Here is a 26653-nt window from a genome sequence, read left to right as displayed (position 1 = left end):
TGACCGGTACGGCTTACGCGCAACGTTCCCGTATCTGGATAACGTCACCATCTGCGGCCATGACCAGCAGGACCACGACACCAACCTCCGCAAATTCCTCCAGACCGCGAAAATCCTTAATCTGACATACAATAAGGATAAATGCGTGTTTAGCACCGACCGTCTAGCCATTCTAGGCTACGTAGTGCGAAGTGGAGTCATAGGCCCCGACCCTGAGCGCATGCGCCCCCTTATTGAGTTCCCCCTCCCTCACTGCCCCAAGGCCCTGAAGCGCTGCCTCGGGTTCTTCAGCTATTATGCACAGTGGGTCCCCAATTACGCAGACAAAGCCCGACCCCTGATCCAGTCCACAACCTTCCCCCTGTCGACGGGGGCCCGCCAGGCCTTCAGCCACACCAAAGCAGATATTGCAAAGGCAACGATGCGCGCTATCGACGAGTCCCTCCCCTTCCAGGTCGAGAGCGATGCGTCCGACGTAACTCTGGCCGCCACCCTCAACCAAGCGGGCAGGCCCGTGGCTTTCTTCTCCCGGACCCTCCATGCTTCCGAAATTCGCCATTCCTCGGTCGAAAAAGAAGCACAGGTCATAGTCGAAGTTGTGAGACATTGGAGGCATTACCTGGCCGGCAGGAGATTCACTCTCCTCACGGTCCAACGGTCGGTTGCCTTCATGTTCGATAATGCACAGCGGGGCAAGAGTAAAAATACAAGATCTTGCAGTGGAGGATAGAACTCTCCACCTTCAACTACGAGATCTTGTACCGTCCGGGGAAGCTGAACGAGCCTCCTGATGCCCTGTCCCGCGGCACTTGTGCTGCTGCACAAGTGGACCGTCTCCGAGCCCTCCACGAGGACCAATGCCACCCGGGGGTCACTCGTTTTTTCCATTTCGTCAAGACCCGCAACCTGCCCTACTCCATCGAGGAGGTCAGGACAGTCACCAGGGACTGCCAAATCTGCGCGGAGTGCAAACCGCACTTCTACCGGCCAGAGAGGGCGCACCTAATAAAGGCTTCCCTTTGAACGCCTCAGCATGGACTTCAAAGGCCCCCTCCCCTCCACCGACCGCAACACGTACTTCCTGAACGTGATTGATGAGTACTCCCGGTTCCCATTCGCCATCCCCTGCCCAGATATGACCCCAGCCACCGTCATCAAGGCCCTCCTGGGTATCTTTACACTGTTCGGTTTCCCCGCGTACGTACACAGCGATAGGGGGTCCTCTTTTATGAGCGACGAACTGCGTCAATTCCTGCTCAGCAAGGGCATTGCCTCGAGCAGGATGACCAGTTACAACCCCCGGGGAAACGGGCAGGTAGAGAGGGAGAATGGAACGGTCTGGAAGACCGTCCTACTGGCCCTACGGTCCAGGAATCTCCCGGTGTGCCGCTGGCAAGCGGTCCTCCCGATGGCCCTCCACGCCATCCGGTCACTGCTCTGTACAACCACAAATCAGACATCTCATGAACGTCTCCTTGTTTTCCCCAGGAAGTCCTCCTCCGGGACCCCGCTCCCAACCTGGCTAGTGACACCCGGACCCACCCTGCTTCGGAAGCACGGGCGGGCGCACAAGTCGGACCCGTTGGTCGAGAGGGTCCACCTGCTGCACGCTAACCCCCAGTACGCCTACGTGGTGTTCCCTGACAGCCGGCAAGACACAGTCTCCCTTCGGGACCTGGCGCCCGCCGGAACCCCACGCGCACCCGAGCCATTGCCCCCACCCCCACCTCCCCCACAGCACCTCACTGGAGGGTCAGTACTCCCGCCGCTCCTGCTCAGACCCGACCACCCACCGACGCCCCGTACAGGCGCCCCACCTCCCTGTCAATCTTTTGCCCCTACAGCGCCGCCTAGGGGTGACGAAGCTGCATGGAGGACGACACCACGCTCCCGGAGTCACAAACGCCGGGACCCCCGTCAGAATCACCGCCGAAGCCCAGACGCTCCAGAAGGACGACCAGGCCGCCCGATCGACTGATTGCTGCACTATGAACACTTTGTACATAACGTCGACATCACGGTACCTCCATACCTGGTCATACCATGCTAAAGGCGATTATTAACGCTGGCCACCACCCCGCGGGGCTCTTTTTAACAGGGGGTGAATGAGGTAGTACCAGGTATTGCGGTACCTGAGAGGCTGATGACCATTGGTTAGACTCTGGAGTCTACCATTGGCTGTATTGCGGAGCTCCGCCCTGAAGGCGGGGTATAAGAGATGGTGCCATCCCAGCAGCCTTCACTTTCTGTATCGAAGCTGCTGGGGAAAAGGTTCTAGTAGATTAAAGCCTTCAGTTATGGAATCACTTCGTCTTGAGTGTAATTGATTGCGCATCATACTCAGAGAGCTGTAGATTGTAGAATTTACCACCAGAAATAGTTGTTGTATCAAACAGCAAGGATGTATTTAGGGGGAGGCAGGATAAACACACCAAGGAGAAAGGAATAGAAGGATATGTTGATCGGGTTAGATGAAGTAGGGGAGACATAGGCTCATATGGAGAGCGGGAGAATCCAGCTAATAAGGTCTTGCAGTGCTGGTCCGAGGAAACAGAAGAGCTCCTACGAGACTGCTTAGAGACAGTGGACTGGTCCATATTTAAGAATTCAGCGACCAACTTAAATGAGTATGGCACCACCGTCACAGACTTCATCAGCATATGTGTGGACGACTGCATGCCAAAGAAAGCAGTACGTACGTTCCCCAACCGGAAACTGTGGTTCAATCGCGAGATTGACTCCCTGCTGAAGGACAGATCAGACGCGTTCAAGTCAGGCGACCCTGACCTACACAAGAAATCCAGGTAGGACCTCCGCAAAGCCATCCGAGATGCCAAGAGACAATATCAGACCAAGCTAGAGTCACAAACTAGCGTTACAGGCTCGCGGCGGTTGTGGCAAGGCCTAAACAACATAATGGGCTACAAAGCAAAGCCAAGCAGTATCTCCAGCAGCAGCGCACCCCTCCCCGATGAACTCAATGTATTCAATGCTCGGTTCGAGCAGGAAACCAGTGATCCGCTGTCGAGTGCCCCATAACACATCCATACCCACGATCACAGCTTCCGAAGTCAGATCAGCCTTCCTGAAAGTGAACCCTCGGAAGGCAATGGGTCAACACGGGATCCCTGGTCGTGCACTCAGTGCCTGCGCGGACCAGCTGGCAGATGTGTTGGCGGACATCTTTAACCTGTCCCTACTCCGCTCCAGGGTTCCCACCTGCTTCAGGAATACCACCATCATACCGGTGCCAAAGAAGAACCAGACAATGTGCCTCAATGACTTCCATCCGGTGGCCCTAACATCAGACGTAATGAAGTGCTTTGAAAGGTGGCCATGAAGCGTATCACCTCCATACTCCCAGTATGCCTTGATCCACTGCAATTCGCATACCGCTGCAACCGGTCCACAGCAGACGCCATCTCCCTGACGCTACACTCATCACCAGAGCATCTCGACAACAAGGACTCCTACATCAGTCTCCTATTTATTGACTACAGCTCCGCCTTCAACACCATAATCCCAGCCAAGCTCATATCAAAGCTCCAAAACCTAGGACTTAGCTCCTCACTCTGCAACTGGATCCTCGACTTTCTGACTCACAGACCACAATCAGTAAAGAATAAACAGCAACACCTCCTCCACAATAGTCCTCAATACCAGGGCCTCGCAAGACTGCGTACTTAACCCCTTACTCTACTCCCTGTACACACACAAGGTGGAGATGGTTAACAGCTTCAAATTTCTAGGGGTACACATCTCCAAAAATCTGTCCTGGTCCACCCACGTCGACGCTACCACCAAGAAAGCACAACAGCGCCTATACTTCCTCAAGAAACTAAGGAAATTCGGCACGTCCACATTAACCCTTACCAACTTTTACAGATGCACCATAGAAAGCATCCTATCGGGCTGCATCACAGTCTGGTTTGGCAACTGCTCGGCCCAGGACCGCAAGAAACTTCAGAGAGTTGTGAACACAGCCCAGTCCATCACACGAACCTGCCTCCCATCCATTGACTCCATCTACATCTCCCGCAGCCTGGGGAAAGCAGGCAGCATAATCAAAGACCCCTCCCACCTGGCTTACTCATTCTTTCAACTTCTTCTATCGGGCAGGAGATACAAAAGTCTGAGAACGCGCACAAACAGATTCAAAAACAGCTTCTTCCCCGCTGTTACAAGACTCCTAAAGGATCCTCATATAGACTTAGTTGATTAACACTACACCCCTGTATGCTTCACCTGATGCCAGTGTTATCTAGTTACATTGTGAACCTTGTGTTGCTCTATTATGTATTTTCTTTTCTTTACTTTTCATGTATTTAATGATCTGTTGAGCCGCTCGCAGAAAAATACTTTTCACTGCACCTCGGTACACGTGACAATAAACAAATCCAGTCCAATCCAAATATGGACAATAAGCACTGGTATAGATTAGTTGGGTCCAATGTTCTGGTGCTATAAAATTCATTGTAATTCTATGTATCATTTAGCATCAGCCAAGCTCACTGAATTGCTTGATGCCTAATGGAGGGATTTAGATGCAAGTCACTGTACAACAGCACTGATCATCATCCGTCAGTCTTTGTGGTTCCCAAGAAGCCACAAAACAGAAGCTCACGGAAACATTCCCGTGGCCAGAGGATGGTAAAGCAGGATGAGTGCTGCCGCTTGCTTCAATAAATGCAGTCACACAGTCACCAGCCATCTTCCCAGTGGTTCAGTTGAGGAGGGAGAAGGATTCACTACATTAATGAACAGCACAGGGCCCTAACAAGGGGAAGGGTTGTTATTCTGTACTGCGCAGCGGAAAGGGGCAAATTAAAATTTTCTGATAACATTTTTCTTTATTGTTCCGACAACATAACAAGGCCTGCTCAGCATGCAGGTTGTCATTTCCTCCCTTCTTGCCTAATGATCACGGTCTCCTAACTGCTCTGGCACTATAGGTAGATTTTGTGGGCCTATAGAATTAATACCATTACAAATTCCTGGCATTCACAGTGAAAATTCAGAGACGACAACATTAATATTGCAAATATATAAGCTTCCACTTTCATTTTTCTTTGCGTGGGCACTCATTAAGAGAATGGTCACGCCATATTGCAATCAACTTCCAGGGTGTACATTCTAAAAATAGCAAAATGGACAAAAGTGACACCAGCATTTTGACAAAGGGAATGGCCTTGTAGTTCTTGAAGCTTGTCCATGTTGTACTCTTTCACCCAGATACAAGGCTGGTCACAAATGATTTGTCACGATGTGGCGGCCTGTCATCCCTCAGCAGTGTCCACAATAGCACAACAAAACTTTTTATTTCTGAAGTGGTCACTGACAGAATTATGGACAATTATCCAAACCATTTTTGTTGCCACAAGAGAAGAATGGTGTGTTGCAATGAAAGCAAAGGCAGCTACTCTTGGAGTTAACCCCTTTTGCATTCCAAATGGCCTTTGCAGCTTTTGCCGTTGTTTGACTTCTAAGCATGGTTTACTGTAATTATATCAAATGTAATTGAAAAGTGGAGTTGGAAGTAAATTCTTGGGCGGTGTAACTCAATGCAGACTTTCAGGTAACCTTTGTGAATATCTGAATCTTGACACTGTGTTTAAGCTATTTCAATAGAATGGTTCTTTTACTCTGATACATTTTTGTTAGGTTCTTTTTGTACTCATGAGTAGATCTGGTGAAGTCCCTAACTTTGTCGGCAATTTCCATAACAATGCTTTGTTGCAAAGGGAGGTAGTTACGTTACTTGTCAAACCAAGGGTGATACACTGAAAATCCTCAGGCAGAGAGCATCGTGTAACAATGAGGCCAATAAGTGCAGTTATCTTTTGTCTTTCTGATATAATTTGGAAATTGCTTCGAGTTGTCTTTATTATACGGAAGTCTGATGTTTCTTCAATGCTTCTCCAGCCTTGTTGAATGGCCGTCGCAATGACAAACGATCTTCCAATTTAAATTATTTTCCATTAGTACATTTTGGAGGCGAAAAGGAATTTTGTTTCTTAAAGCAGTGTAAGGGGCGACACGGTGGCACAATGGTTAGCACGGCTGCCTCACAGAACCAGGGACCCGGGTTCAATTCCGGCCTTGGGTGACTGTCTGTGGGGAGTTTGCACTTTCTTCTCATGTCTGCGTGGGTTTCATCCCACAGTTCAAAGATGTGCAGGTAAGGTAGATTGGCCATACTAAATTGCCCCTTAGTGTCCATAAATGTGCAGGTTAGGTGGGGTTACTGGGATAGGATGGGGGAGTGGGCCTAGGTAGGGTGCTCTTTCGGAGGGTCAGTGCAGATGGACCAAATGTCCTCCTTCCGCACTGTAGGGATTCTATGGATTCTAAGGGTTTTGCTCTCTAGCCACCAACATCAACATGGATCACTTCTCAATCAGGAATAGTCTGGGTTAAATGCAGGGTCACGCACTCTGCCCCAACCTCAAAAACATTCTCGCTAATGTACAAGTGGAGACATTTCTACTTCCATCCCAGGCCATCCTTGGGAGTAAAACAGGAAAACCAACATCTTTTCTATGATTGCTGTGTTGTTAACTAAATTGCATGGATGTGCCCCTTTGGAACACGGCCTGTAAGCATGAGGGATATTAGCGGATGGTTAATTTCTGGGGGGAAACAAGCAGGCCTCCACTTTTGTTGAATGAGATATTATATACCCTTTATAATTTGCCACAGAAACTCTGACGAGAGGTTCTGGAATCACATATTTTATATCTTGTTAAATTAGTGCTGATTTGTGTGTAGTTTTATGCCTTGCATGACTGAATTGGATTGAAGCTTCTTATTTCATATTGAACCCCTCACCATGTGGATTAGGGGAATTGTGTCATCATCCTGGGCTGGATTCAAGCTCAGGCACATGCAGTGAAAGGACTGTACACAACCCAGGACTCCTTTAAATTAAAGTTTTGCTAACTGGCAGTCATATGTCGTTCCAAAGAGTTTGGGAATTAATTTTTATGGACTAATGTATTTTGCAGGATGTAAATTGGATCACATTTTGGTTCTAATCTACCAGATCTGGCAACATGCTAAATCAATTAAAGGTGTACCTTTGAAAACTGGGCCTGCATTTTCACAATGACAGAGAGCCTCTCCAACGTTGCAAAACTGACAGAAGAGTTTGACAATCAGAAGTCCCACCCCCGAACACAGCACCTAACATTTTTGCAGAGGTGGGAATGGTCCTGGGTCAGGATTTGTGCACATGTGTTTTTCTGGAGGTAGTTGCCCATATAAACCAGCATCAACCTCCACGCATATGTCTAATTCCAGGGGCGTCATTCTCCGCCGGCGGGAGTCTCCGTTTTGCCGGCGCCCGGGGGTTTCCCGATGGCGTGGGGCTGCCCCACAATGGGAAACCCCATTGACCGGCCGGTGTTACGGAGACTCCCGCCGGCCGGTCGGGGCAGAAATGTGGCGGGGCGGGTAGGAGAATTTCGCCCCTGGTGTATGAAACATGGGCGAGATTCTCCGACCCCCCGCCGGGTCGGAGAATTGCCGGGGGCTGGCGTGAATCCCGCCCCCGCCGGTTGCCGAATTCTCCGGCACCGGATATTCGGCGGGGGCGGGAATCGCGCCGCGCCGGTTGGCGGGCTCCCCCCGCGATTCTCCGGCCCGAATGGGCCGAAGTCCCGCTGCTAAAATGCCTGTCCCGCCGGCGTAGATTAAACCACCTACCTTACCGGTGGGACAAGGCCGCGCGGGCGGGCTCCGGGGTCCTGGGGGGGGGGGCGCGGGACGATCTGGCCCCGGGGGGTGCCCCCACGGTGTCCTGGTCCGCGATCGGGGCCCACCGATCCACGAGCGGGCCTGTGCCGTGGGGGCACTCTTTCCCTTCCGTCTTCGCCACGGTCTCCACCATGGCGGAGGTGGAAGAGACTCCCTCCAATGCGCATGCGCCGGAATGCCATCAGCGGCCGCTAACGCTCCCGCGCATGCGCCGCCCGTAGATGTCATTTCCGCGCCAGCTGGCGGGGCACCAAAGGCCTTTTCCGCCAGCTGGCGGGGCGGAAATTCGTCCGGCGCGGGCCTAGCCCCTTAAGCTTGGGGCTCGGCCCCCCAAGATGCGGAGCATTCCGCACCTTTGGGGCGGCGCGATGCCCGACTGATTTGCGCCATTTTGGGCGCCAGTCGGCGGACATCGCACCGATACCGGAGAATTCCGCCCCAGATGTGCACAGTTTAGACCTAATAAGAGCAGGTCTTAACTTTATGCAGTTCTTTTGAGAGGTCAAGTACCATTTTGGAGAGGTAGGCACAAGGTATTAAGTACTAGAATGAAATGTTTATTTTTATAAGGATGTAGTTGGATGTGGGTTGGCATGAGTTGGCACTAAGTTGGCATTGGACTAATAGGGACATGGGGATTGGTACAGGAGCATAGATTGGCATGGAGAGTACGATAGGCCATGGGGTTAGGCCAGGGCATGGGGTGGCATGAGTTGGCATGGACGGGACATGGAGCTGGATGGTAAGTGAGTGGGAGTGAGCGTTGATGGTTGGAGGAATGTTTTATGTTTTAACCTTTATTTTGGACACAGTGCCAGGCCCTGAGGCAGGCTTTCAACCCCGCCCGTCTCTGTGCCTGGCAATGCCTGGCAGCCTCTTCACTTCTTCCGGGGTCACCGTCCTGACTCTTATTCTAGCCCACCGCCCCAGACCAAAATTCCAATGCCCAGGCAGCCATTTTAAAGGTCAGTTTTGCACGACAACTTGCCCAACTCTGTGCACCCCACCTGGGAGCAAACATCTGGACCGTAAAACTTTATTTTATTTAATCTTAGCATGGGTCCTTCGGACTGTCCACGGTAGATACTGAATGAATTGGCATAGTATGTGTTAGGGAAAAGGGTGATGGGGGGGGGGGGGTACATGGGTTCATATAAGTTGACATGGGGCTATAAAGGGACATGGGGGTGGATAGACGGGCATAGGTTTGCATTACAGGCATGAGGAACAATGGAGGTGGTGACTAGAGGGCATGAGTTGACATGGGGAGTGTGTGGGAGGGCAGTGATTTGAGGAGTGAGGGATGGAGGGCTTTTTTTGTTTCATTGCTTGTGGGAGTCTTTCAAACGACAGTTGATTAGAATTCAGAATCAGCATGTTCCTGTGAAGATGAAGGATACGTATGACAAGTGTTGGGAACCTTGGATAATGAGGGATATTGTGAGCCTAGTCAAAAAGAAAAAGGAAGCATTCGTAATGTCTCGGAAGCTGAGAACAGACAAAGCCCTTGAAGAATATAAAGAAAGTAGGAAGGAATTTAAGCAAGGAGTCAGGAGAGCTAAAAGGGGTCATGAAAAGTCCTTGGTAACAGGATTAAGGAAAATCCCAAGGCATTTTATACGTATAGAAAGAGCAAGAGGGTAACCAGGGAAAGGGTTGGTCAACTCAAGGACAGAGGAGGGAATCTATGCCTGGAGCCAGAGGAAATTAGAGAAGTAATAAATGAGTACTTTGCATCAGTATTCACCAAAGTGAAGGATTTCGTGGATGATGAATCTAGGAAAGGGTGTGTAGACACTCTGTGTCACGTCGATATCAAAAAGGAGGTTGGGCATCTTAAAAAGAATTTAAGTAGATAAGTCCCCAGGACCTGATGGGATCTAGCAGCCAGAATACTGAAGGAGGCAAGGGAGGAAATTGTTGGGGCCTTGACAGAAATCTTTGTATCCTCATTGGCTCCAAGTGAGGTCCCAGAGGACTGGAGAATAGCTAATGTTGTTCCTTTGTTTAACAATGATAGCGGATATAATCCAGGAAATTATATGCCGGTGAGCCTTACGTCAGTGGTAGAGAAATTATTAGAGAAGGTTCTTAGGAACAGGATTTACTCACATTTGGAAACAAATGGACTTATTAGCGATAGGCAACATGGTTTTCTGATGGGGAGGTTGTGTCTCACTAACTTGATCAGGTTTTTTGAGGAAGTGACTAAGGTGATTGATGAAGGAAGGGAGTTGATGTTGTCTACATGGACTTCAGTAAAGCCTTTGACAAGGTCCCTCATGGCAGACTGGTACAAAAGGTGAAGCCGCACAGGATCAGAGGTGAGCTGGCAAGGTGGATACAGAACTGGCTCGGTGATAGAAGACAGAGGGTAGCAGTGGAAGGGTGCTTTTCTGAATGGAAAGCTGTGACTAGTGGTGTTCCGCAGGGATCAGTGCTGAGACCTTTGTTGTTCATAGTATATGTAAATGATTTGGAAGAAAATGCAGCTGGTCTGATTAGTAAGTTTGCAGACAAAACTAAGATTGTTGGATTTGAGGATAGTGAAGAGGATTGTCAGAGGATACAGCAGGATATAGATCGGTTGGAGACTTGGGCGGAGAAATGGCAGATGGAGTTCAATCTGGACAAATGTGAGGTAATACATTTTGCAAGATCTAATGCAGGTGGGAATTATACAGTAAATGGCAGAACCCTTAGCAGTATTGACAGGCAGAGGGATCTGGGCATACAGGTGCACAGGTCACTGAAAGTGGAAACACAGGTGGATAAGGTAATCAAGAAGGCATGCACCATGCTTGCCTTCATCAGTCAGGGCATTGAGTATAAAAATTGGCAAGTCATGCTGCAGCTGAACAGAACCTTAGTTAGGCCACATTTGGAATATTGCGTACAATTCTGATCGCCGCACTACCAGAAGGATGTGGATGCTTTGGAGAGGGTGCAGAAGAGGTTTACCAAGTTGTTGCCTTGTCTGGTAGATATTAGCTCTGAGGAGACGTTGGATAAACTTTCATTGTTTTCACTGGAACGACGGATGTTGAGGGGAAACCGGATAGAGGTTTACAAAATTATGAGTGGCATGGACAGAGTGAGTGGATAGTCAGACGCTTTTCCCAGGGTGGAAAAGTCAATCACTGGGGGCTCTAGGTTTATTGTACGAGGTAAGTATTTTGTATATGTGCGAGGTAAGTATTTTACACAGATGGTGGTGAGTGCCTGGAACACGCTGCCGGTGCGGTGGTGGGAGCAGATACGATGGCAACATTTAAGAGTCACCTGGACAAATACATCAATAGGATGGAAATAGAGGGGTATGAACCCCGGAAGTGCACAGGATTTTAGTTTAGACAGGCATCATGATCAGCACAGGCTTGGAGGGTGAAGGGCCTGTTCCTGTGCTGTACTGGTCTTTGTTCTTTGACTCCCAGAGACCCCGCCACCCCAAAACGAAAATCCCAACTTCTGGGGTACTTATTCCCAGCTGGAGTTTTCAGAGCTAGGAAATGTCCCGACCCTGCTCTCCCAACCCATGGGAGTGAAAATCCCTGTCTTGGTTTCCAATGAGACAGTTAATGACTGGAAAGAATAGACAAACCAGCTTTCGGAGCGCTGCTCCTTCCTCAGGTGAATGAAGAGGTATGTTCCAGAAACATAAAATAGACAGATTCAAAGATGCCAGACAATGCTTGGAATGCGAGCATTAGCAGGTGATTAAATCTTTACAGATCCAGAGATGCGGTAACCCCAGGATAAAGAGGTGTGAATTGTGTCAAGCCAGGACAGTTGGTAGGCCTGCGAAATCCTACCAAAATGGGTGGTGAGCTGTAGAATTCCGCCAGTGCAGAAGGAGGCCATTCGGCCCATCGTGTCTGCACCAACCCTATCCCCATAACCCCAGCCAACCTGCACATTTTTGACACCAAGGCACAATTTAGCATGGCCATTCCACCTAACCTGCACATTTTTGGAATGTAGAAGGAAACCAGAGCACCCGGAGGAAACCCACGCAGGCGAAGGGAGAATGTGCCAGCTCCACTCAGTTACCCAAGGCCGAAATTGAACCCAGGTCCTTGGTGCTGTGAGGCAGCAGCACTAACCATGGTGCCACTGGATGTGCAATTTGCACCTGCGTGAAGTACATGGCGATGCACTTAACTTTTTTTAATGGTCAGGCATGATGCTTCCATGTGATGGAAGGAAATGATAGGGGGGCTAGGGTGCAAGGAAGCAATTAGGATTGGAGGAATGTCGGCACAGTAATTTGGCCAAATGGCCTATGCAATGCATTCTGTGTAATCCCATGTCCTTAGTTTTACCCTCATTCCAAATTACAATAACACCTGTGATGACATTTTTTAAATTATGTACGTCTACCAATGATGATTCTGCAGCTCCTTTACTGGACAGAGGGTGTCATTAGAAGTTTGCATTTGCAATTTCGATTATAAATGTGGAATTTATAACAGTGAACGATGACAGGAAGCATTGTCAGACATGAGATCTAATAGATTGCAATCTTTCCTAGACAGTGCTGGAAGGGTAAGTATTCAATTACACAGCACGATGCCTGAAGAAGCTGCTTTGTGGTTATTTTTTGCTGCAGATTTGCTCCTGGTGGCTTTGATAGGTTTAACCCCCAAACATGCCAGTTACTACCTCCATCCCTCTGTGAACCCAGCGATGGCAAAATGTCACAAGCAACTCTCTTGCTCAATTAATTAGCTGGTCATGAAATGACAAGCGCCCGAAAATATGCATTAATCAATGCGCGCATTTCAAAGAATTTAAGTATGAATGAAAGGCCTTTGTATCAAATCGTAAATGGGCAAAACCACAGGCTTGATGCCAACTGAGTGGTTGCATGTGCCTCTTTGATATATGTAATATGTAAAAATGGAAAACTCTTTAAACCCCACCAAAATTAAAGTGCCACCTAGGAGACTTGGGTCTTATAATAGAAAACAGAAACACAGCTGTGATTTTCATTTCTTGGTGTCATCAGTTGACTGAACCGGTTCAATTTTTCCTTTGCTTGTTGAATTGGAAAACAGTTGTGGGACATTTTGAAATGCAAGAGCTCGAAGAAAATGTGCTGGCCATATCATTTTAAAATCTACTATTACCTTGTTTTCCGGTGTATTCATCATTTTGTTTCTAACTATGTGGTAATTTGAATCAGTAGCTTTTAGCATAGCTGGAATTTCATTATGCAACAGCTTAATTATTTCATTCAAGCCTTTTAAAAACATGACTGACAGAAGACTTTATTTACTGGGGGCTGCTGAAAGGAGGGATCGCTGCTTTTCTTGATTTATATTTATAACCTACACCTGGATGTACAGGGCACAGTTTCAAAATGTGAAGATGATGCAACACTTGGAAGCATTGTGGACTAGAAGATTAGTGATAGATTTCAAGAGGATACAGACAGACTGGTGCAATAGGTAGGCACGTGGCAGATAAAATTTAATGTCGAAAAATGTGAAGTTCATAAGATATAGGAGCAGAATTAGGCCATTCGGCCCATCGAGTCTGCTCCGCCATTCTATCATGGCTGATATGTTCCTCATCTGTTATCTACAATGCTACAGACCAAGAGCTGGATTGCAAAATCAGCCAGAGCATCTCCTCCCTAGAATGCATGACCTAGGAGCAGGAGTAGGCAATTTAGCCTCCCGAGCCTAATCACCTTCAAAGTGATCATGGCTGATCCCATCCTGGCCTCAACACCATCGTCCTGCCCATTCTCCATAACCCTTCAACCCATTACCAATTAAAAATCTATGTCTAACTCCTCCTTAAACGTACTCACTGTCCCTGCACCCACGGCTCTCTGGGGTAGCGAATTCCACAGATTCACAACCCTGTGAAAGAAGTAGCTTTTCCTCAAATCTGTTTTTAATTTGCTCCATCTTATTCTGAGATTATGACCTCTCGTTTTAGAATGCCCTACAAGAGGAAACATCAGCTCCACGTCTACTTTATCCATACCTTTTAGAAGAACGAGGAGAGGTGACATAAAAGAAAGGGCACAATTCTAAAGGAAATGCGGGGCAGAGGGAGCTGGGTGGATATGGGCACAAATCAGAGACAGTTGAGAAAGCAGTTTATAAATTATACTGAATCCTGTGATTTATACATAGGGGCACAGAGTTCAAAACCAAATAAGTTATGAACCTTCATTAAAAAACTGGTTCAGCCTCAACGGGAAGGATGTGAAGGATTTAGAAAGGGGCAGAAAAGATTTACAGGAACGGTTCCGAGGATGAGAGACTTCAGTTGTGTGGATAGATTGACAAAGCTGGAGCTGTTCTCCTTGGTGAAGAGGAGGTTGAGAGGACATTTGTTACACATGTTCATAACAAGTCTGGAGAGCGTAAATGGGGAGAAGCTGTTCCCATCGGCAGAAGGTTTAGAACCCGAAGGTGATTAACAAACGAACCAGAGACGATATGAAGAAAATAGCTTTTTTTAAATGATATAAATTTAGAGTACCTAATTCATTTTTTCCAATTGAGGGGCAATTTAGCACGGCCAATCCACCTACCCCGCACATCTTTGGGTTGTGGGGGCGAAACCCACGCACACACAGGGAGAATGTGCAAACTCCACACGGACAGTGACCCAGAGCCAGGATCGAACCTGAGACCTCAGCGCCATGAGGCAGCAGTGCTAACCACTGCGCCACCGTGCTGCCCGGAGGAAAATATCTTTAGGCAACAAGTAGAATGCACTGTCTGAGCGTGTGGTGGAGACAAATTCAAATGCTGTTTTCAAAGGGGAACTGGATAATTATCTGAAGAGAAAAGATTTCAATGGACAGCAGGGAAAATGTCAGGGAGTTGGACGAGCTGAGTTGCTGATGCAGAGAACTGACACAGAGATAATGTGCTGAATGGCCTCCTTCTGTAACCATTCTATAATTCTGGTATAGATACATTCATGGAAGTTGATAAACACATGAGGAAGAAAGAAGCAGAAGATTATCCTGATATCAAAACGGGTGGGAGGAGGCTTGTGTGGAACTTAAACACCAACATAGATGATGCATTGGCCTGTTCCTGTGCTGTAAATTATTCCATGTAAAGCTGCCAGCAGGGAATACAAACATTACACTGCATTTCACATCCTCAGGCCATCACAGCGAAATAATTAATGTGGATCACTTTCTCTCCCCCCCTCTCTCCGCCAACCCCTCCCCCCCACACACACACTCTCTCAATCCCCCAAAACTCTCCACCCACACTCTCTCTCCCTTACATTCTCTCTCCCCCCACTCCCTTACACTCTCTTACCTCCACCTCCTCTCACACTCTCAGCCCACCCTCTCACATTCTCTCTTCCCCCACCCTGTCACTCCCCCATCCCCTCACTCCCCTCATCTCCCACATTCTCCTTATCACACAGTCTCCATTTACTCAATTACGTAGATGTCAGTGGGCCCCACTGCTCCAGCTACCTCACCTGGGCCCCACACCATTGCCCCGGCTACCTCACCTGGGCCCCACAGCACTGCCCAGGCTACCTCACCTGGGCTCCACACCACTGCTCCAGCTACCTCACCTGGGCAGATAGATAAGTAAATAAGGGTGTAATGACTTAGGCCAGGCCTTTGACATTGGCCAATTAGAATACGAGTTCCCTGATCAGTGGCCCAATCAGGGAACCCCTTTAGAACATAGAACTGTACAGCACAGTACAGGCCCTTCGGCCCACGATGTTGTACCGAACTAGTCTGAAACTAAGATCAAATCAACCTACTCCCAATCATTCTAGTGCACTCCATGTGCCTATCCGATAACCGCTTGAAAGTTCCTAAAGTGTCCGACTCCACTACCATTGCTGGGAGTGCGTTCCACGCCCCAACTACTCTCTGAGTAAAGAACATACCTCTGACATCCCTCTTATATCTTCCACCATGAACCTTGCCCCCTTGTAACATCTACATCCACCCGAGGAAAAAGTCGCTGAACGTCCACTCTATCTATCCCTCTCATCATTTTATACACCTCAATTAAGTCACCTCTCATCCTCCTTCACTCCAATGAGAAAAGCCCTAGCTCCCTCAACCTATCCTCATAAGACCTACCCTCCAATCCACGCAGCATTCTGGTAAATCTCCTTTGCACCCTTTCCAATGCTTCCACATCCTTCCTATAATGAGGTGACCAGAACTGCACACAATACTCCAAATGTGGTCTAACCAAGGTCTTGTACAGTTGCAGCATAAGCTCACGGCTCTTAAACTCAATCCCCTTGTTAATAAATGCTAACACACTGTAGGCTTTCTTCACGGCTCTATCCACTTGGGTGGCAACTTTCAGAGATCTATGGACATGAACTCCGAGATCTCTCTGATCCTCCACATTCTTCAGAACCCTGCCGTTAACCCTGTAATCCATGTTCAAATTTGTCCTACCAAAATGAATCACCTCACACTTATCAGGGTTAAACTCCACCTGCCACTTTTCAGCCCAGCTCTGCATCCTAGCAGTGTCTCTTTGCAGCCTACAACAGCCCTCCACATTATCCACTACTCCGCCAATCTTGGTGTCATCAGCAAATTTACTAACCCAACCTTCAACTCCATCATCCAAGTCATTGATAAAAATCACAAATAGCAGAGGACCCAGCACTGATCCCTGTGGTACACCGCTGGTGACTGGGCTCCAGGATGAAAATTTACCATCTACCACCACCCTCTGTCTTCTATGCGATAGCCAGTTACTGATCAAATCGGCCAAATTTCTCTCTATACCATGCCTCCTTACTTTCTGCATGAGCCGACCATGGAGAACCTTATCAAACGCCTTACTAAAATCCATGTATACGACATCAACTGCTCTACCTTCATCTATGTACTTAGTTACCTCCTCAAAGAATACAATCAAACTTGTGAGGCAATACTTACCCCTCACAAATCCGTGCTGACAATCCTGGATTAAGCTTTCTGTATATATAACAGGGAGTGTCAGATCCTCTGCACTCCCGGTGTAGACCGCAGACTGAATGGTCATGGTTGTTCAGCTGTTGAGTTTGTGAATATAAGAAATTCTGGTGACGGGACTTCTCCCTCCATGGACTTATTACAAAGGGAGAAAGGAATAAAAAAGGTGCTGATAGTTTAGCGGAATTATGTTGTGAAGTGTTTCTGTGGAACAAAACCTGGTACGGAGCAGTTAGTCCAGATGGTCTGTTTTTGTGCTACACATTCTATGTAATAATGTTCCACACATCCTGCCACATTCTGAGAGTCATTAGAGGAGAGCTTTTCCGCTTCCTTAGTTAGGCCACACTTGGAATTAGAAGGATGTGGAGGTTTTGGAGCAGGTATAGAAGAGGTTTACCAGGATACTGCCTGGTCTGGAGGGTATTAGCTATGAGGAGAGGTTGGATTTCACTGATTGTTTTCACTGGAACAACGGAGGTTGAGGGGCAACTTGATAGAAGTTTACAAAATCATGAGTGGCAAGAACAAGAGTGGATAGTCAGGAGCGTTTGCCTAGGGTGGAAAAGTCTATTACTCGGGGACATAGGTTTAAGGTGTAAGGGGGAAGTTTGGAGGAGATGTGCGAGGCAAGTTTTTTTACACAGAGGGTGGTGAGTGCCTGGAACTCGCTCCCAGGGGAGGTGGGGGAAGTAGGTACGATAGCAACATTTAAGAGGCATCTTGACAAATACATGAATAGGATGGGGATAGAGGGATACGGACCCCAGACGTGCAGAACGTTTTAGTTTGGACAGGGATCATGATCGGCGCAGGGTCTGTTCCTGTGCTGTACTGTTCTTTGTTTTGTCTCTGTTAATTTTAGTGCAACTCACCACTCAGGAACCACACAGAATGCCTATCCCCAAATAGATTATCCCTATTAGGTGGCAGCCAGAGATCAGTTTTTAAAGTTATTCCTTACAATGTGCTGTGGACATCATTCCCAGCCTTAGAAAAACATTTAACTGTGCTTGATGTTGGCACAAACCTACAATTGGAAGTCTACACCAGAAGAAGTTCAAATTTAAGCAAGTTGGAGCCATTAGGTCTGCCAGCAAGCCTGAGATTTTGACCATAATTTCAATTTGGGCATTGATATATGGGGTGGTTGAAATCTTAGCCAGGTTATACCATTAAAAGAACAGTCAACGTGTAATTGTAACCGTTAATTGTAGGCCATCTCATGGTTTGGCTTGTGAAGTTTGTCCATCCTGTTGACTTGCCAAAGTTGGTGAGATCACCGGTTTGACTGAACAGCTGTCCTGACGATTGTCCCCTTAACTTGTTGGATGTTTGTTTCTGGGGCGTCAGTCTCTTAGCAATTAGTAAAAGAACACGGGGTTCCACAGTTATCGGCCAAACCCAAGCAGGAACGGGCTGGTGGTAGGAGGAGTGGTGACTAGGGGGAGTGGTGACTAAATCCAAAGGTTAAGTGGCTTTTGATGCTGAGCAAGATTGGAGCTAAACATAGAGGTTTGGGGGAAGAGGTTCTGAAGGAGGCAACAGTGAGATAGCCGAAGGTTCTGTTACAGATGGTACGCCAGGACTAGGCAGGAGGAAGAACATTCAGAAGGTCAGAAGAGGGCTAACGGCAGATGGAAAATTAGGAAGAGGCACAGTAGTTCATTTATACGTAATACAGGAATTTTGAAGTCATTGCAGGATTAAAATGACAGCCAATGGAGTTTGACACAAATAGAAGTAAAATGAAAGGTTGTGAACGTAGGGGACGTGGCACAGAGAAGAAAGTGGGCAGTTCTGGATGAGTTGGGCTGAATTTTACTTGGCACCATGTTCCCTGCCACCCCCCTGCCCCCAGCTAAATGGCCGGGGGTTGCGAGGGGGGAATCCACCCACAGCCCCAATGGCTGCCTGCCCATGGCAATTTCATACTGGAAATAGCTTTTTTTTACAAATATTTCTATTCCCCTCATTTTCCACTTTTTCATCAAATATACAAGCAACAAAAGATAACCAACAATAACAAATACAATAGCAATCCCCCAACCAGCATCCCCTTCAACATACAATCCCAAACCTCACCCCTACATCCCAAATACAAAACAAGAATGACCAAATGAGAATCTACAGTCATCCCATACATTGTAAACAATAAACAGCATACTCAACCCCCCCCCCCCCTCCCCAATAGACCCCCTCCCCCTAATGTTCAATGGCATCCAATTCTTGAAAGTGCAAGAGAAACAATGCCCATGAATTGTAGAACCCACCCATCCTCTCCCTCAGCTCAAACTTCACCTTCTCGAGCGTCAAAAATTCCAGCAGGTCTCCCCGTCACGCAGCGGCACAGGCCGGAGGAGTTGACTTCCACCTCAACAGGACCCATCTCCGGGCAGTCAGCGAGGCGAAGGCTAAAACATCTGCCCCCGCATCTGCCTGCAGCCAGGCTGGTCCAACACCCAGGAAATGGCTTCTAGGGGCCTTGGCTCCAAACTCACATGTATCACCCCCGAGATGACCTTAAACACTTCCCTCCAATATCCCTCCAGCTTCGGGCAGGACCAAAACATGCAAACGTCGTTTGCGGGGCTCCTCTCTGCGCTCACTTACATCCTCCACTCCCTCCAAGAGTCGGCTCATCCTTGCCCTCGTGGGATGCGCCCTTTATACCACCTTCAGCTGTATCAGCCCGGGGGCGGCACGGTGGCACAGTGGTTAGCACTGCTGCCTTCAGCGCTGAGGACCCGGGTTCGATCCCGTGCCCCGTGTCTGTGTGGGTTTCACCCCCACAATCCAAAAATATGTGCAGGCTAGGTGAATTGGCCACGCTAAATTGTCCCTTAATTGGAAACAAATTAATTGGGTACTCTACATTTTTTTAACAGAAAAACAAACTGTTATCAGCCTCAACCTCACGCACAAGGTTGAAGCATTTACCCTCCCGAGCACCTCACACCACAGCCCGTCCTCCATACCCTCCTCCAATTCTTCCTCCCACTTAGCTTTAATATCCTCCAATGATACCTTGTCCTCCCCCAGTATCTTCCCATAAACCGCCTACAACACCCGCTTCTCTATTCCCCCGTCTTCAATACTTCTTCGGAGGCCAGCGCTATCAGGAAGTTCTGAACCTCCTTCCCGGCAAAATATCTAACTACCTCCCCCAGCCCCAGTCCATATTTCTACCCAACTCCTCCAGCCTCGCAAAACGGCCTCCTAGAAACAAGTCCTTTAATACCATAACTCCCCTCTCCTCCCATCTCCGAAACTTCCCATCCCACTTCCCTGGCTCAAACCTCTGGTTCCCCCCAATTGGCTCAAACCTATGGTTCCCCCTAATTGGCATCTCTCTTGATCCCGCCCACGACTTAAAGTGCTGCCGCAACTGCCTCCAAATCTTCAGCGTAGCACTGGAAACAGTTTAATTGTTTTGAGGTGTGATTTCCGCCTGAATCTCAGGATGTTTCACCTCAGACGCAGGCACAGAGGCCACTGCTGGGACTACAGGAGTCCCACCATACTGCGGAGCCCAGCTAAGTCTGGTGTCGGGGTCTCGCAAGGGGTGGGGCATCTTGTCGAAGAGAAGAGGGAGGATTCAAATGAGGGAAGACATGGAGGGTGTGTGCCTCTGGTGCCCCCCTCCCTCCACCTCCCTGGGAGCCTGCAGAGAAGGATCTACCATCTTGCCTGACAGAAGCACAGGTATTTACAGCTGCCAGTGTTGGATGGTGTGGGCTTCCCCTCACCATGGTAAAATACTGGCAGGGACAGGATAAGGCCCACAAGAGGCTAATAATTGGGCACTAAAGAGTCTTAAGAGGCCCAAGAACAGGTGGCCTGGCTGACATTTCCCACATCTCCTGTAAAATTTCAGTCATATTGGGGTGGACATGTAAGGGGTGAGAAGACTGCCCTCTGAATTTTACCAGCCCCTGACCTCCCCATCCAAACTCACTGGCATGCGAGGGTAAAATCCAACCCTTGGAGTTGATATTGGGTGGCCAGTGATAAGGAAATTGGAAAAGTCAAGTGTAGGGTAGGCAAAGGAATGTATGAAGCAGTCCTTGGCAGTGGGGGTGAGATAGCGATGGAGAGCAATGACATTTTGATGGTGGATGTAAACTACGTTGGCCTCGGGCTAGATCGAAAATTTAAAGCTCAACTCAAGGTTGAACACTTGGATACCATCAAGTTGAACTTCAGCTTGCATCATGGAAGGTGGATGGAAATGGGAGCTATGATGCAGAGTTTCTAGTAACGACCAAAACGTGGCTTCAATTTTACAAATGCTAAATTTCAGAATATTGTCACTCATCTATGACTTGACGCTCAGCTGGCAAATGGAGGTCACAGCTACAGGTAAGACATCCAAGGTAACCGTGGAAAAGTGAAGCTGCTGAGCGAAAACTGATGTTCGGGTTCCGTTTATCACCATGGAGTAATGTGCAGGTAAGAAGTGAAAGAAAGGGCAAAGAATAGAGCTTTGAGAGGTGGATATGTGAGCTTGGCAGGAGAAATAATCGCAGGAGACGTACCGGCTCAACACTAACATGAGACTAAAAGGAGGTAGGGGGCAGAGGAAAGGTGACGAAGGAAATGATATGATCAATAGCGTCAGATGAGACAGAAATATTGAGACGGATGAGGAAGGATGATGCACCATGCTCACAGTCACACAGAACCTTGGTGGCATTGTTAGATGTGCAGAAACCAAACTGAAGAAATTGGGAAAGGCATATTCCGACAATGAAGCAATTTATTCAAAAGACAAGTTTTACAGAAAGGTGTACCTGATAAGGACTATACAGCCAATAAAAAATTAATATATACTGACCAGGCATGTATAGAAGTCTTACAACACCAGATTAAAGTCCAACAGATTTGGTTTGAATCACTAGCTTTCGGAGCGCAACTCCTTCATCAGGTAAATGAAGAGGTGGGTTCCACAACCACAAATATAGAAAAAGTCAATGATGCAAGATGATACTTGATGCGAGTCTTTGCAGGTAATTAAGTCTTTACAGGTCCAGACGGAGCAACTGGAGAGAGGGATAATCACAGGTTAAAGAGGTGTGAATTGTCTCAAGCCAAGACAGTTGATAGGATTTCACAAGCCCAGGCCAGTTGGTGGGGGGGGTGAATGTAATAAGACATGAATCCTAGGTCCAGATTGAGACTGTACTCATTCATGTGGAACTTGGCTATCAGCTTCTGCTTGACGATTCTGCGTTGTCGCGCGTCCTGAAGGCCGCCTTGGAGAACGCTTACCCGGAGATCAGTGGCTGAATGCCCTTGACTGCTGAAGTGTTCCCGGACTAGAGGGGAACATTCCTGCCTGGTGATTGTCGTGCGATGTCCGTTCATCCGTTGCCGCAGCGTCTGCATGGTCTCGCCAATGTACCACGCCTTGGGACATCCTTTCCTGCAGCGTATGATGTAGACAACGTTGGCCGAGTCGCACGAGTATGTACCGCGTACCTGGTGGGTGGTGTTCTCACGTGTAATGGTGGTACACATGTCGAAGTTCTGGCATGTCTTGCAGAGGTTGCCATGGCAGGGTTGTGTGATGTTGTGGTCACTGTTCTGAAGGCTGGGTAGTTTGCTGCAAACAATGGTCTGTTTGAGGTTGCGTGGTTGTTTGAAGGCAAGTAGTGGGGGTCTTGGCAAGATAGCATTTATAGAAACAAAAAGCAACTGAAGTTTCAGAGTATGTCTGTTTAATTAGCAATTTAACATTGTAGAATCACAAAGCTGAGAAAAATGGAATAGACTTGCACAGTACAGAATGGGAGGTCTTGTGGTACAGTGGTACTGTCCCTACCTCTGGGCCAGAAACTTCCAGGTTTGGGTCCCACTTCATGACTTGATGACTGCAGAAGGTGCATTCCTATTGTGGCCAAACTGGTTGATTATGAGCCAATAAACCCTTCCAAAATGGCGAGTGGGAGAGTTTTCTGGTCAATCATATTACAGAAGGCAACAGCAAACCACTGTACTACTTTGCATAATCATGGATGTCCATGGTCGCCAAAGCCTTCTGAGGACAAGGTACCTGAAAGAGTACAGAAGGAGACCATTCAGCCCTTCATAAATTGGCAAGTTCTTCAAACAATCTGTCCATTTATCCACTTGGTTACACTTTCCCCTTAACTGTATCCCATACCCTCGGTTCCCTGTTATCCCCAATTCCAATTGGTATCTTATGATGTGGCCAGTGCATTATGGTGTGGCCAGTGTATTATGGTGTGGCCAGTGTATTATGGTGTGGGCAGTGTATTATGGGGTGGGCAGTGTATTATGGTGTGTGCAGTGTATTATGGTGTGTGCAATGTATTACGGTGTGGGCAGTCTAACAGCATGTGGGCATAATACTCCAATTCCAACACCATCTGTCCTCTCATACCATCTGTTGCCATCATAGAACATGCGGAAGGTGGCCATTCGGCCATGATCGTACGGTGCTACTCAGGGGTCAGAAAAACACCATAATACACTGCCCACACCATAATACACTGCCCACACCATAATACACTGCCCACACAATAATACACTGCCCACACAATTATACACCGCCCACACCATTATACACCGCCCACACCATTATACACCGCCCACACCATGATACACTGGTCACACCATAAAAACCTGCACATACCATAATACACAGCCCACACAATAATACACTGCCCACACCATTATACACCGCCCACACCATTATACACCGCCCACACCATTATACACCGCCCACACCATGATACACTGGTCACACCATAAAAACCTGCACATACCATAATACACAGCCCACACAATAATACATTGCCCACACCATAAAAACCTGCACATACCATAATACACAGCCCACACCATAATATACTGCCCACACCTTAATACACTGCCCACATTTAAATACACTGCCCACACCATAACACACGACCCACACCATAATACACAGCCCACACCATAGTACACTACCCACATCATGATACACAGCCCACACCATAATACACTACCCACACCTTAACACACTGCCCACACCAGAACACACTGCACACACCATAAAAACCTGCACATACCATAATACACAGCCCACACCATAATACACAGCCCACAGCACAATACACAGCCCCCACCATAAAATACTGCACACACCATAATACACTGCCCACAGCATAATACACAGCCCACACCGTAATACACGCCAGAGTCCATAACACACTGCACCCATCATAATATACTGCCCACACCATAATACACGGCCCAAACCATAGGAAACTGCACACACCATAATACACTGTCCACAGCATAATACACTACCCACACCATAGAAAACTGCCCACACCATAATACACAGCCCACACCATAAAAATCTGCCCACACCATAATACACAGCCCACACCATAATACACAGCCCACAGCACAATACACAGCCCCCACCATAAAATACTGCACACACCATAATACACTGCCCACAGCATAATACACAGCCCACACCGTAATACACGCCAGAGTCCATAACACACTGCACCCATCATAATATACTGCCCACACCATAATACACGGCCCAAACCATAGGAAACTGCACACACCATAATACACTGTCCACAGCATAATACACTACCCACACCATAAAAAACTGCCCACACCATAACACACTGCCCACACCATAATACACTGCATATACCATTATACACTGCCCACACCATAATACACGGCCCACATCATAAAACACTGCAGACTCCATAACACACTGCCCACACCATAATACACTGCATAGACCATTATACACTACCCACACCATAATACACTGCCCACAGCACAATACACAGCCCCCACCATAAAATACTGCACACACCATAATACACTGCCCACACCATAATACACTGCCCACACCTTAAAAAACTGCACACACCATAATACACTGTCCACAGCATAATACACTACCCACACCATAAAAAACTGCCCACACCATAACACACTGCCCACACCATAATACACTGCATATACCATTATACACTGCCCACACCATAATACACGGCCCACACCATAATACAGTGCACGCACCATAATACACTGCCCAAACCATAAAAAACTGCACACACCATAATACGCTGCCCACATCATAATACACTGCCTACACTAAAAACAACTGCACACACCATAATACACTGCACGCACCATAATACACTGCCCACACCATAATACACTGCCCACGCCATAAAACATTGCCCAAACCATAAAAAACTGCATGCACCATAATACACTGCCCACACCATAATACACTGTCCACGCCATAATACACTGCCCACACCATAAAACATTGCCCAAACCATAAGAAACTGCACACACCTTAATACACTGCCCACAGCATAATACATTGACCACACCATATAAAACTGCCTACACCATAATATACTGCCCACACCATAAAAAATTGCCCACACCATAATACACTGCCCACACCATAATACACTGCCCACACCATAATACACTGCCCAAACCATAATACACTGCCCGCACCATAATACACTGAATATACCATTATACACTGCCCACACCATAATACATTGACCACACCATAATACACTGCCCACACCATAATACACTGCCCACACCATAGAAAACTGCCCACACCATAATACACTGCCCACACCATAATACACTGCCCACACCATAATACACTGCACACGCCATAATACACTGCACACACCATAATACACTGCCCACACCATAGAAAACTGCCCACACCATAATACACTGCCCACACCATAATACACTGCCCACACCATAATACACTTCACACGCCATAATACACTGCACACACCATAATACACTGCCCACACCATAGAAAACTGCCCACACCATAATACACAGCCCACACCATAATACACTGCCCACACCATAATACACTGCCCACACCATAATACACTGCACACACCATAATACACTGCCCACACCATAATACACTGTCCACACCATAATACACTGCACACGCCATAATACACTGCACACACCATAATACACTGCCCACACCATAGAAAACTGCCCACACCATAATACACAGCCCACACCATAATACACTGCCCACACCATAATACACTGCCCACACCATAATACACTGTCCACACCATAATACACTGCCCACACCATAGAAAACTGCCCACACCATAATACACAGCCCACACCATAATACACTGCCCACACAATAATACACTGCACACACCATAACACACTGCCCACACCATAATACACTGTCCACACCATAATACACTGCACACGCCATAATACACTGCACACACCATAATACACTGCCCACACCATAATACACTGCCCACACCATAGAAAACTTCCCACACCATAATACACAGCCCACACCATAAAAAACTGCACATACCGTAATACACCGCACACACCATAATACACTGCACACACCATAATACACAGCACACATCATAATACACTGCACGTGCCATAATACACTGCACACACCATAAAAAACTGCCCTCACCATAATACACTGCCCACACCATAAAAAATTGCACACACCATAATACACTGCCCACACCATAATACACTGCCCACACCATAATACACTGCACACGCCATAATACACTGCACACACCATAATACACTGCCCACACCATAGAAAACTGCCCACACCATAATACACAGCCCACACCATAATACACTGCCCACACCATAATACACTGCCCACACCATAATACACTGCACACACCATAATACACTGTCCACACCATAATACACTGTCCACACCATAATACACTGCACACGCCATAATACACTGCACACACCATAATACACTGCCCACACCATAGAAAACTGCCCACACCATAATACACAGCCCACACCATAATACACTGCCCACACCATAATACACTGCCCACACCATAATACACTGTCCACACCATAATACACTGCCCACAC

The 26653-nt window shown here is 47.6% G+C and overlaps 1 long non-coding RNA gene across 1 annotated transcript in view; it reads right to left on the bottom strand.

The window, feature by feature from the left end:
* Positions 1-21449: 21449 nt before the first annotated feature.
* The window catches only part of LOC140425436 (uncharacterized), a 40705-nt gene continuing 35501 nt past the window's right edge, over positions 21450-26653 (bottom strand). Inside the window, exon 3 of the long non-coding RNA XR_011947865.1 lies at positions 21450-22763. This is a non-coding gene — a long non-coding RNA (uncharacterized lncRNA). The remainder of the gene's footprint in view (positions 22764-26653) is intronic.

Source organism: Scyliorhinus torazame, chromosome 6 (genome assembly GCF_047496885.1).
Source record: "Scyliorhinus torazame isolate Kashiwa2021f chromosome 6, sScyTor2.1, whole genome shotgun sequence".
In the NCBI taxonomy this organism is placed as follows: Eukaryota; Metazoa; Chordata; class Chondrichthyes; order Carcharhiniformes; family Scyliorhinidae; genus Scyliorhinus; species Scyliorhinus torazame.
This window is presented reverse-complemented; position numbering and strand designations above follow the sequence as displayed.